At 42.4% G+C, this 10,036-nt stretch overlaps 1 non-coding gene across 1 annotated transcript; it reads left to right on the top strand.

The window, feature by feature from the left end:
• Positions 1-8,915: 8,915 nt before the first annotated feature.
• LOC123455848 lies at positions 8,916-9,019 on the top strand. Its single transcript, XR_006634163.1, has one exon. It is a non-coding gene; the product is annotated as a U6 spliceosomal RNA (small nuclear RNA).
• The last annotated feature ends 1,017 nt before the right edge of the window (positions 9,020-10,036 follow it).

Below are 10,036 nucleotides of genomic sequence, written 5' to 3'. Positions count from 1 at the left end.
GACCTGCGACTTGTAAAGAGAAACAACACTGGACATGCGTCCATGAATGTGCCTCAAATGAAGAAATGTGGTCTGTAGAGGAGGAGCCTGGGAGGATACAGAAAGGCTGGTATAGGGGCCGCAGAGATGGCTTAGCGGTTAAGTGCTTGCCTGTGAAGCCTCAGGACCCCGGTTCAAGGCTCAGTTCCCCAGGATCCAGGTAAGTCAGATGCAGAAGATGGTGCATGTGTCTGGAGTTCGTTTGCAGTGGCTGGAGGTCCTGGCATACCCATTCTCTACCTGCCTCTTTCTCTCTCTGTCTGTCACTCTCAAATAAACAACAACAAATTTTTTAAAAAATGAAAGGCTGGTAGAGAAACATTACTGAAAAGATGAGGAATTGCAAAAGTTAATGAATAGCTTCTAAGACATGATAAATTTAGGAGGGCAAGCTCTCAATGGGAAACACTTGAGAAAATATTTGGTATTGCTCCTCAGGCTCCATCCGTCTTTTTTTTAATATTTTATTTTTGACACTTTCATACATGTGATTTACATTTTGTCCCCACCTGACCCCTCTCCAATCCCATCCCTTAGCTCTAGCAATGCCACTGAAGAGAATGACTCCCCTCCCCTGGCAACTGCTGTCGATCAGTAGTGCACTGGGGAGAGCAGTGGCCTCGTAAGCCCTTCTCAGAACTGCAAGGGAGAGACAGCTCGTGACACCACGCACAGGGCTTGCACAGATAACCATATCTGATGAGATCCTTACAGCAACCACCTCATCGTAATGCCAGAGCTCCACTACGTTCTGCCTTTTCCCTAAGCTCGTACATCCTTTACAAAAAGAAAACATCATTTATTCATTTATTTGCAAGCAGAGGGAGAGAAATAATTGGCAAATCTTGCCACAGCAAATGAACTCCAGATGCATATGCCACTTTGTGCAATTCAGTTTTACATGGGCGCTGGGGAATCAAAGCTCAGGTCATCTGGCTTTGCAAGCAAGGGGATTTAAGTACTGAGCCATCTCTCCAGCCCAGCTCTTACATTCTTTCCATCTCACGTTCCTAGATGTATACCATCCACCTTTGGTGAGATAATCCTTGGCCTATAGCTCACTATCTGGGCTACAATGGCTGCCAGTGAGCCCCACAGATTCTCATGTCTGTATACGTTGAGGCACTCCACTCTTATAATGGTTTCAGAGCTTACAATACAAGCCTTTTACTGATGAATCTATCTCCATAGCCCCTTTTTCCCAATTCTAAAACTTAAAGTTAATACTTCTCAGGGCACATTAAACAGTAGTACTATGCCAGGCATGGTGGCACACGCCTTTAATCCCAGCACTCGGGAGGTAGAGGTAGGAAGATTGCTATGAGTTCGAAGCCACCCTGAGACTCCATAGTGAATTCCAGGTCAGCCTGGGCTAGAGTGAGACCCTACCTCAAAAAAAAATAGTGGTACCATGTAGGGCAGGCATGTCCACTCAAGGGTATATTTAATTACAGTTCCTACACTCAGTGACTTGATAATTAAATCGATATACATTGACATCATAATGATTCTATTGTTTGCACTCAAAAAGCTAACCCAGGGCTTGAGAAGATGGCTTAACGGATAAGGCGCTTGCCTGTGAAGCCTAAGGACCCATGTTCAGTCTCTCCAGATCCCATGTAAGCCTGAGGCACAAAGGTGAGGCAAGTGCAAGGTTACACATGCCCACTAGGTGGCACAAGCATCTGAAGTTTGATTGCAGTGGCTGAAGCCCTGATGCACCAATTCTCTCTCCTCTCTCTCTAAAAAAAAAAAAAAAAAAAAAAATGCTACCCTATGCAGTGCAGCCCTTGGATTTTGTTTTTGGTTCTTTTCCCCTCCTAAAGCCTTCCCTCTGGATGCATGTGAAGACATATACCACTTCAGATTCCATTGTCATGTCTTCCTTCAGCTGTGGAGCACCTGTGAGTTTCCCTTTAACAGAGAGTCTGCTGACCCTCATGCGGGCGTTTGCAGAGCAGCACTGAACGCTGAGACTCTTTTTAAGTAACAGTGGTGTCTCATGAACATTTGGCTGTACCTACAATTTCTGGTCTTGCTTTTGCCGAGATGAAAAGATCATTCACAAACAAGAAAGAAAACGAGAAAAAAACTAGCATAAGGGAGATTACATTGCATGACTTCTCACACTGCTTTGCTCCTCTTCCTGTCACTTACTAAAATCTGTAGTCCTTTCCAGAATGCACCACCTCTTCAGTACTCATGGATTTCACATAAAAGTCTTGCTTCTGATCAAAATCTAGGCACCTAGAATCTGGCTTATCTAACGCTGTTTTAATAAGGTGCATAACTAACCAAAGGATGCACTGCAAATGGGCTCACAGCTCACAATGGTGCTGTTCGGGAGAACTGGAAATTCACGATTTGAAGATTCCCAGCTAGCGAGGTGCACTGTGGCGCGCTGCCTCAATGCTGGACAGCTCTGATGACCTGTAACTCCTAGTCAGCTTTGGGCGCACAAGGATAAGTGATCCTTTCCCTAGGAGCCTCCTCACCCTTTCTGGGTAAGCAGTAGCTATATTGCACCCTATGTTAACAACAGATGTGTTCAATATGTTTTTGACTTAACAATATTTTCAATTTACTGTTGCTTCATAAGCACACGACACCATAGGAAATTGAGGACATTTATACAAGGAGACAGTGCTCTTGGGCTCTCTTATAGGCTACAATTGCAGCAAGTATCTTAGAGAATGCACCAGGAGGATGCATGGCTCAAAGCTGAATGTACAATACAAAGGTTGCTTATCATCAAACTGGGCTTCTGATTATATATCTTAATTTTGTTCGGGCTAAGAGTATTCCAATCATGTTTTACATTATTTAAATTCACTCTGAGTCATTAGTGATGCCTAATTATTTCTTCATCCAGGCATAGCACCCCCCACTGGCAATCTCAGCCCCTGGGAGGCTGAGGCAGAGGATCACAAGTTCAAGGACAGTCTGGGCTGCACACTGAGTTCCAGGCCAGCTGAGCTACATAGATACCTTGTTTATTAAAAAAAAAAAAAATGTGCTGGAAAGATTGCTTAGCGGTTAAGGTGCTTGTCTGTGAAGCCTAAGGACCCAGGTTTGACTCCCCAGAACCCATGTAAGTCAGACGCACAAGGTCACACACACTGCACGAGGTGGTACATGCATCCAGAGTTCGACTGCAATGGCTAGAGGCCCTAGCATGCCATTGTCCCCTCTCTCTCTCTCTCTCTTTCCTCCTCTTCTTCTTCTTCTCCTCCTCCTCCTCCTCCTCCTTCTTCTTCTTTTCGCTTTCTTCTTCTTCTTCCTCTCATAAAAAATTTATCAGGACTGGAGAGATGGCTTAGCAGTTAAAGCATTTGCCTGCAAAGCCAAAGGATCCTGGTTCAATTCTCGAGGACCCACATAAGCCAGATGCACAGAGGGGCACATGCATCTGGAGTTGCTTTTCAGTGGCTGGAGGCCCTGGTGTGTCCATTCCCCCCCCCCTCAAATAAACAAATAAAATATTTTTTAAAAAAGAATTATGACGTAGGAGGACAAAAGACAGAAAAACATGGGGAGGACTACTTGGAAAGAGGAGGGTATTCGCTGAAAAGGGGTGGGGAAAGAGTGGACAGAAGGGGGCCGTGAGACAAGAAGATGTCAAATTGCAGTATGTTCACCTGCTGAGGGTCTCAATAATTGTTTTTTTCAAATTAGTTCGTTTAAAGACTACTACTACTGATTCGAGGTTATGACTTTGTTTTATAGTAGCCTATAAATATTGAGGAACTTCTTATCCCACCTTGGCTAGCTTATCAAAGACACGATTCCACAATTAGCTGCTACTGTACACCGGGAATTGGCCAAAAACTTCAATCTCAAATTATCCACACACAATATTTTAACCCAACTGAGAGAAGGCAACTTTTCAAGTGGCTGACTGAAGCCTCGACAATCCATTTGTTCCTTTTACAGGCTCAGAAACAATGTTAATTAAATGTGGTTCGTAAACCTTCTATTAGCAAAGCTTCCCAGGGGGATTATATAAAATAATAATCTACTTCCAAGTGGCAGAATAGAATCTTTACAGGGCTCAGATAAAGGCATGGGAGAAACTCATGAATCTACGTTTAAATGAGCCCCTAGACACTTTGCGACGCTTGGCCATTTAGTCAAACAATGATCATATTGGCCTCCTAGAGAACAGATGATACGGGGTTATATCCTAGCACCAGTCTGTTTTCCTATGGTGAGGAGCATTTTGAGAACTCAAGAGGTAAAGCATTTCAAATGTTTTTTTTTTCAACTTTTATTATTTACTAGTATGTACCACATGTATGGGGCATGCATACGGACACATATGGCATAAGTGTGGAGGTCAGAGGACAACCCTGGGTGTTCCTCGTCCCCTTCCACCCTTTTGAGACTAGGGTTCCCTTTCCATGGCTGCTTGGAAGCTTCCTGCTTCCCTTGGTTCTGCCTGCCATTTCCATAGGCACATCGGATTACAGAAGCGCACACCACTTTGCATCCGCCTTTATGTGGGCACCGAGGAGAACCAAACTTCAGCCAGCAGGCTTGCAAGCCTTTAACTACTAAGCTATCGCCCATGCCCCAACTTTGAATATATTGAAGGACGTTGGTGAGCCTCTAATCCATTGCATTATGCTATATCTTTGCTTGCAGGAGCCATAGGAAAATGTTCTCATTGAGCATTAGTTTTGTTTGCCTATTTGTTTCTGGACAGGGAGGGTCTTTGAGGAACAGTCTCACTATATAGCCTTGCTGGCCCACTGTGTAGACCATGCTGGGCTCGAACCTGTAGCAATCTTCCTGCCTCTCCAGAGTGCTGGGATTATAGTCAAACATCACCACATCTTGTTCTTACTGGCCCTAAGAGGTAGAATTCCCCAAGTGAATGGCTTGATTCTATGCTACACACATTGGGTCTTATTGCTAATCATTTTTCTCTCTGACTGAACACAAGAAAAATAAAAACATATCGCCACCTACAGCAGCATGTAGAAGGTCATGGTTGAACATGGTGAAAAAATATTATTCTTGCCTTTGCTTTTTTTTTTGGTTGACCTTCTTTTCCTTTACTGTTTCTGAAGTAATTGTATTTAATCTTTCTAAATGTCATGCTGAGAGCCAGGCGTGGTGGCACATACCTTTAATCCCAGCACTCGGAAGGCAGAGGTAGGAGGATCGCCGTGAGTTCGAGGCCACCCTGAGACTACAGAGTGAATTCCAGGTCAGCCTGAGCTAGAGTGAGACCCTCCCTAAAAAAAAAAAAACTTAAATGTCATGCTTTATTATAAGTTTATTTAAAAATGTACTTTTTAGTATAAGGTGGTGTACAAATAACTTTAAGGCATAACCATTTTGAATGAATTGAAAGGAATAATACAAAACAAGATTTCTTTTCTTTTCTTTCTTTCTTTTTCTTTTTTTTTTTTTTGAGGTGGAGTCTCACTCTAGCCCAGGCTGACCTGTAATCTACTATGTAATCTCAGGCTGGCCTCGAACTCACAGAGATCCTTCTATCTCTGCCTCTGGAGTGCTAGGATTAAGGCATGTGCCACCATGCCTGAAAGAAGGTTGTGTGTGAATATGTGTGTGTGTTTTAATTTGCCTCTTTCAAATGTTTTAGTCTTTGTTTCTTTTTGCCTTAACCAAATCCTGAGACCAAGGTATAAATAATTTCCTACCCTGAGCCTTTCTGAAAAAAATATTTAGCCTAAAGGCACAGTCTCCATCAGTGTTTTCCCACTATATCATTTCCCTTTGAATTATGTAGACATCTTTCATTACAAAAATGATTTCACCAAATTAGAAAAGACAGAGGAATTTGTTAATCACTCTGCAACCTATCAATTGAACACCCCCATTTTTTTTCAATTACTTCAATTTGATATGTCTCCTTCTAGTCCTGTTTCATCAATCTATAATGACTATTATATTGCATTCAGTAAGGATATCCAAATGCTGAATTTATTGCTAGGTGTTGTGTTACATGCTGAGTACAAAGACCAGAACCACGTGACAGCCTTCAGGCAGCTGCCAATCTCAATGATCTCAGTGTTTAAGTAAATAATGCAACATAACGTGGTAAGTGTGCAGACATCTACAGGCCTCAGTGAGCAGGTCTGCCTTCAAGGCCCCTAGCTGCTACAGTGTGATAGCTTGATTTACATAGTCAGAGATGAAAAGGCAGAAATCCTAGTGAGGAGCCAGGATTGTGAGGGATTCAGTTGACATTAAAGTGCAACATGGGGGCTGGAGAGATGGCTTAGCGGTTAAGCGCTTGCCTGTGAAGCCTAAGGACCCCGGTTCGAGGCTCGGTTCCCCAGGTCCCACGTTAGCCAGATGCACAAGGGGGCGCACGCGTCTGGAGTTCGTTTGCAGAGGCTGGAAGCCCTGGCGCGCCCATTCTCTCTCTCTCTCCCTCTACCTGTCTTTCTCTGTGTGTCTGTCGCTCTCAAATAAATAAATAAATAAATTTTAAGAAAAAAAAAAAAAAATTAAAGTGCAACATGGGGGGCTGGAGAGATGGCTTAGTGGTTAAGGCATTTGCCTGCAAAGCCAAAGGACCCAGGGTCAATTCCCCAGGGCCCACATTAGCCAGATGCACAAGGGGCACACATGTCTTGCAAGAGTTCGTTTGCAGTGGCTGGAGGCCCTGGTGCTCCCATTCTCTCTCCCTCTTTCCCTCTTTCTCTGTCAAATAAACAAATAAATAAAAATAATTTTTTTTTAAGTGCAATATGGTGCTGTAGAAAATGGCTTAGTGGTTTAAGTGCTTTGCCCGCAAAGCCTAAGGACTCAGGTTCGTTTCCCCCATACCCATGTAAAGCCAGATGCACAAGGTAGCTCGTACATCTGGAGTTCATTTGCAATGGGTAGAGGCCCTGGCATGCACATTTTCTGTCTCTTCCTCTCATTAGTAAATAAATTTAAAAATAAAAAATTAGCCGGGCATGGTGGTGCACGCCTTTAATCCCAGCACTTGGGAGGCAGAGGTAGAAGGATCACCATGAGTTCGAGGCTACCCTGAGACTCCATAGTGAATTCCAGGTCAACCTGAGCTAGAGTGAGACCCTACCTCAAAAAACCAAAAGAAATTTAAAAAATTAAAAAAATAAAAGTGCAATGGGTTGTTATACAGGAAAGTCACTGAACCCCAAACCCAGGGTTCATTTCTAATTTTAATCAAAGAATTGAATAAAAAAAAAGACTGAGAAGGATAATTACTAAACTATTATGTTTATTGAGGGAAGTACAGAGCCAAGGAAAGGCACCCACGTGGCTAGAGATCCCACATGGAGGGCCTGGGAAAACCATGGAAAGAAAACAGAGAGAAGTTCAAGGAGCTCCTTCCGTGTGGGGAGCCAGAGGAGATAAAGAACCCACGTGCAGAGTAAGAGCTGGGGGGGCCCTTCCCTCTGCTCAGCCCGGCCGGGTCTGGACCAGGCCCAGCTGAAGTAAAACTCACCCACAGCTGGAAGTTCCCAAGTGGTCAGAGCGTCCCCTTGTCAAGGTGCTTATAGCCTTACAGTGGTGGGTTTCCTGCAGGCTCAAGTGGACCACAGGGACTGCGGATGGTTAGGGCTAGGGGCCGCGCCGTATCGGGAAGATGCTGCGCCTTACGGCAAGTTCCAGGGGCTGCACTTGACCAACCACAATGCTTGAATCCTATTTCCAATTTTCATGATATAGATACATATATATCCATACGCATCATTTTATAAACTTTTCGGGAACAAAGCGTGTTCTAGGTAGGCCAAAAGATAAATCCTTATTGGCCTCATATTCCTCAGCTATAAAATGAGGGATACAGACTAGGAGATGGCTAATGCATTGTCTGGTCTAAAGCCTAAAGAACACTATCATACAATTTTGGTACAACAATGAAATCTCCGCTTAACTATATATTTTTGAGCATTATTGCAACACTTTTCTAACCAAGAGCTTAGTCATAAAAGTGAAGAAATATCAATTTAAAAGAGCATTTATAACTGCAAAATGTAATTGCTTTTCACTCCATCTGGTTTTAGGATAGAAATTTTATGACTTTATAAAACCAATATGAAAACAGAAAAATCATGGTGTCAGTTTAAAAAAAAATCTTCTTCAACTTCAGTCAGTTTTGTTTCTTCTTGAATCAATTTTCCAGTTTTATTTGGTGTTTTAATCTTCTTGCACCATCTCTTCTTTTCACCAGGAAATAAGCAGATGAAATTTGTATTTGGAAATTATAGCTACCATGTATTGATTTTTATAATTTAATCACATTAAATACTGTGAATAGATTTAAAGCCACTGAATTGTAAACTAACAACTTATTAAAAGCATAAATATTTTATAGATTTAACAATAATTTTAAAATAAGAGAATTAGCAATGTTAACTGCCAGAAGTCACTGCCTTTATTCCTGACTCTAAGCATTAATGAGTTTGTTTTATTCTTTATTTTTTATTTTATTTTTATTTATTTATTTGAGAGCGACAGACAGAGAGAGAAAGAGGGAGAGAGGGAGAGAATGGGCGCACCAGGGCCTCCAAGCCACTGAAAACGAACTCCAGACACGTGCGCTCCCTTGTGCATCTGGCTAACGTGGGTCCTGGGGAGCCAAGCCTCGAACTGGGGTCCTTAGGCTTCACAAGCAAGTGCTTAACCACTAAGCCATCTCTCCAGCCCCCTGTTTTATTCTTTAATAGCTATTCTTGAGCATGTTCAGGGAGCTATAAAGTTATAGAACTTATATATTATAATCTTTCAACAATATTTAAATAAAGTATAAAATAAAAAAATAGCTCACAAAATACAGCTGACACAGAATTACCAAAGAGTCACTATTGTCTCCTGGAACAGGGTTTCTTTAATTTATTATCCACAGCTATTAAAACTATTTTATAGTGGTCACTTCGGCAGCACATATACTAAAATTGGAATGATACAGAGATTAGCATGGCCCCTGCACAAGGATGCCACACAAATTCATGAAGTGTTCCATATTTAAAAAAAAAAAACAAAAACTATTTTAGGGCTGGTGGGATGGCTTGGCAGTTAAGGTGTTTGCCTGCAAAGCCAAAGGACCCAGGTTCCATTCCCCAGGACCCACATAAGCCAGATGCACAAGATGGCGCATGCGTCTGGAGTTCGTCTGCAGTGGCTGGAGGCCCTGGAGCACCCATTTTCTCTCTCTCTCCCTCTTTCTCCGTCAAATAAATAAAATATTTTTAGAACTATTTTAGAGAGTTTTCAGAGTACGCCTTTACTTACAACATTCCAATCAAGCATTGTTCCTGACTAACTAGCACAGGAAGTGGTTTGCAGCCCTTTGTCAAGACATAAGATCTACTCACACTTCTTAGGAACACAATGTCTTTTATTTTATCTCAGAAGAAAGAATCCTTCTGTATGGAGAAATATGCATGTACCTAGATACAGACACAGCGATCAGAATGAAGTTGGAAAGCCGATGTTGTAGGGATAAGAAACATCAAAAAGACAACTTGAAGAGAGAAAGAATTTACCCCAAGTTTTATCAAGACCTCTTTTTTTTTTTTTTTTTGTAATAATGATTTTGAAAGTCTCATTGAATTGTCATCATTCAGCCTCAAAAAGGCTGGCATTTGAAACAAAGAACTGTGCACCTTTTCCTACCTACACTGTTTCTGTTTACTTTAACCTCAACATCACCTCCCTGGCTTTAAATTGGCTTTTGTGTCAGATGCCTCATTTGCTCTCTCCTGAAAGGGCTTTTGTACCTTTTCTGCAACATAGAAAGAAGGCAGCATAAAGCAGTCACAACCATGACCAGTTCTTCCCCTGGCTTTCCCTCCCCTCATGTTTGAAATCTCATGCACAACTTCTGGCCAAATAACCGACTTTGAGCTTCCTGCTGGCCCTTAGGGGGGAGATATGTGACCATGTCCACCTGCCATACCAGTCTCCCAGGCAGGATCTTTCAGAGCAGATGCATAGAGAAGTACCCTCCAGCCCAGACAACATCTACCCGAATGGCAGAGAGAGA

Source organism: Jaculus jaculus, chromosome 18 (genome assembly GCF_020740685.1).
Source record: "Jaculus jaculus isolate mJacJac1 chromosome 18, mJacJac1.mat.Y.cur, whole genome shotgun sequence".
Lineage (NCBI taxonomy): Eukaryota > Metazoa > Chordata > Mammalia > Rodentia > Dipodidae > Jaculus > Jaculus jaculus.
This window is presented reverse-complemented; position numbering and strand designations above follow the sequence as displayed.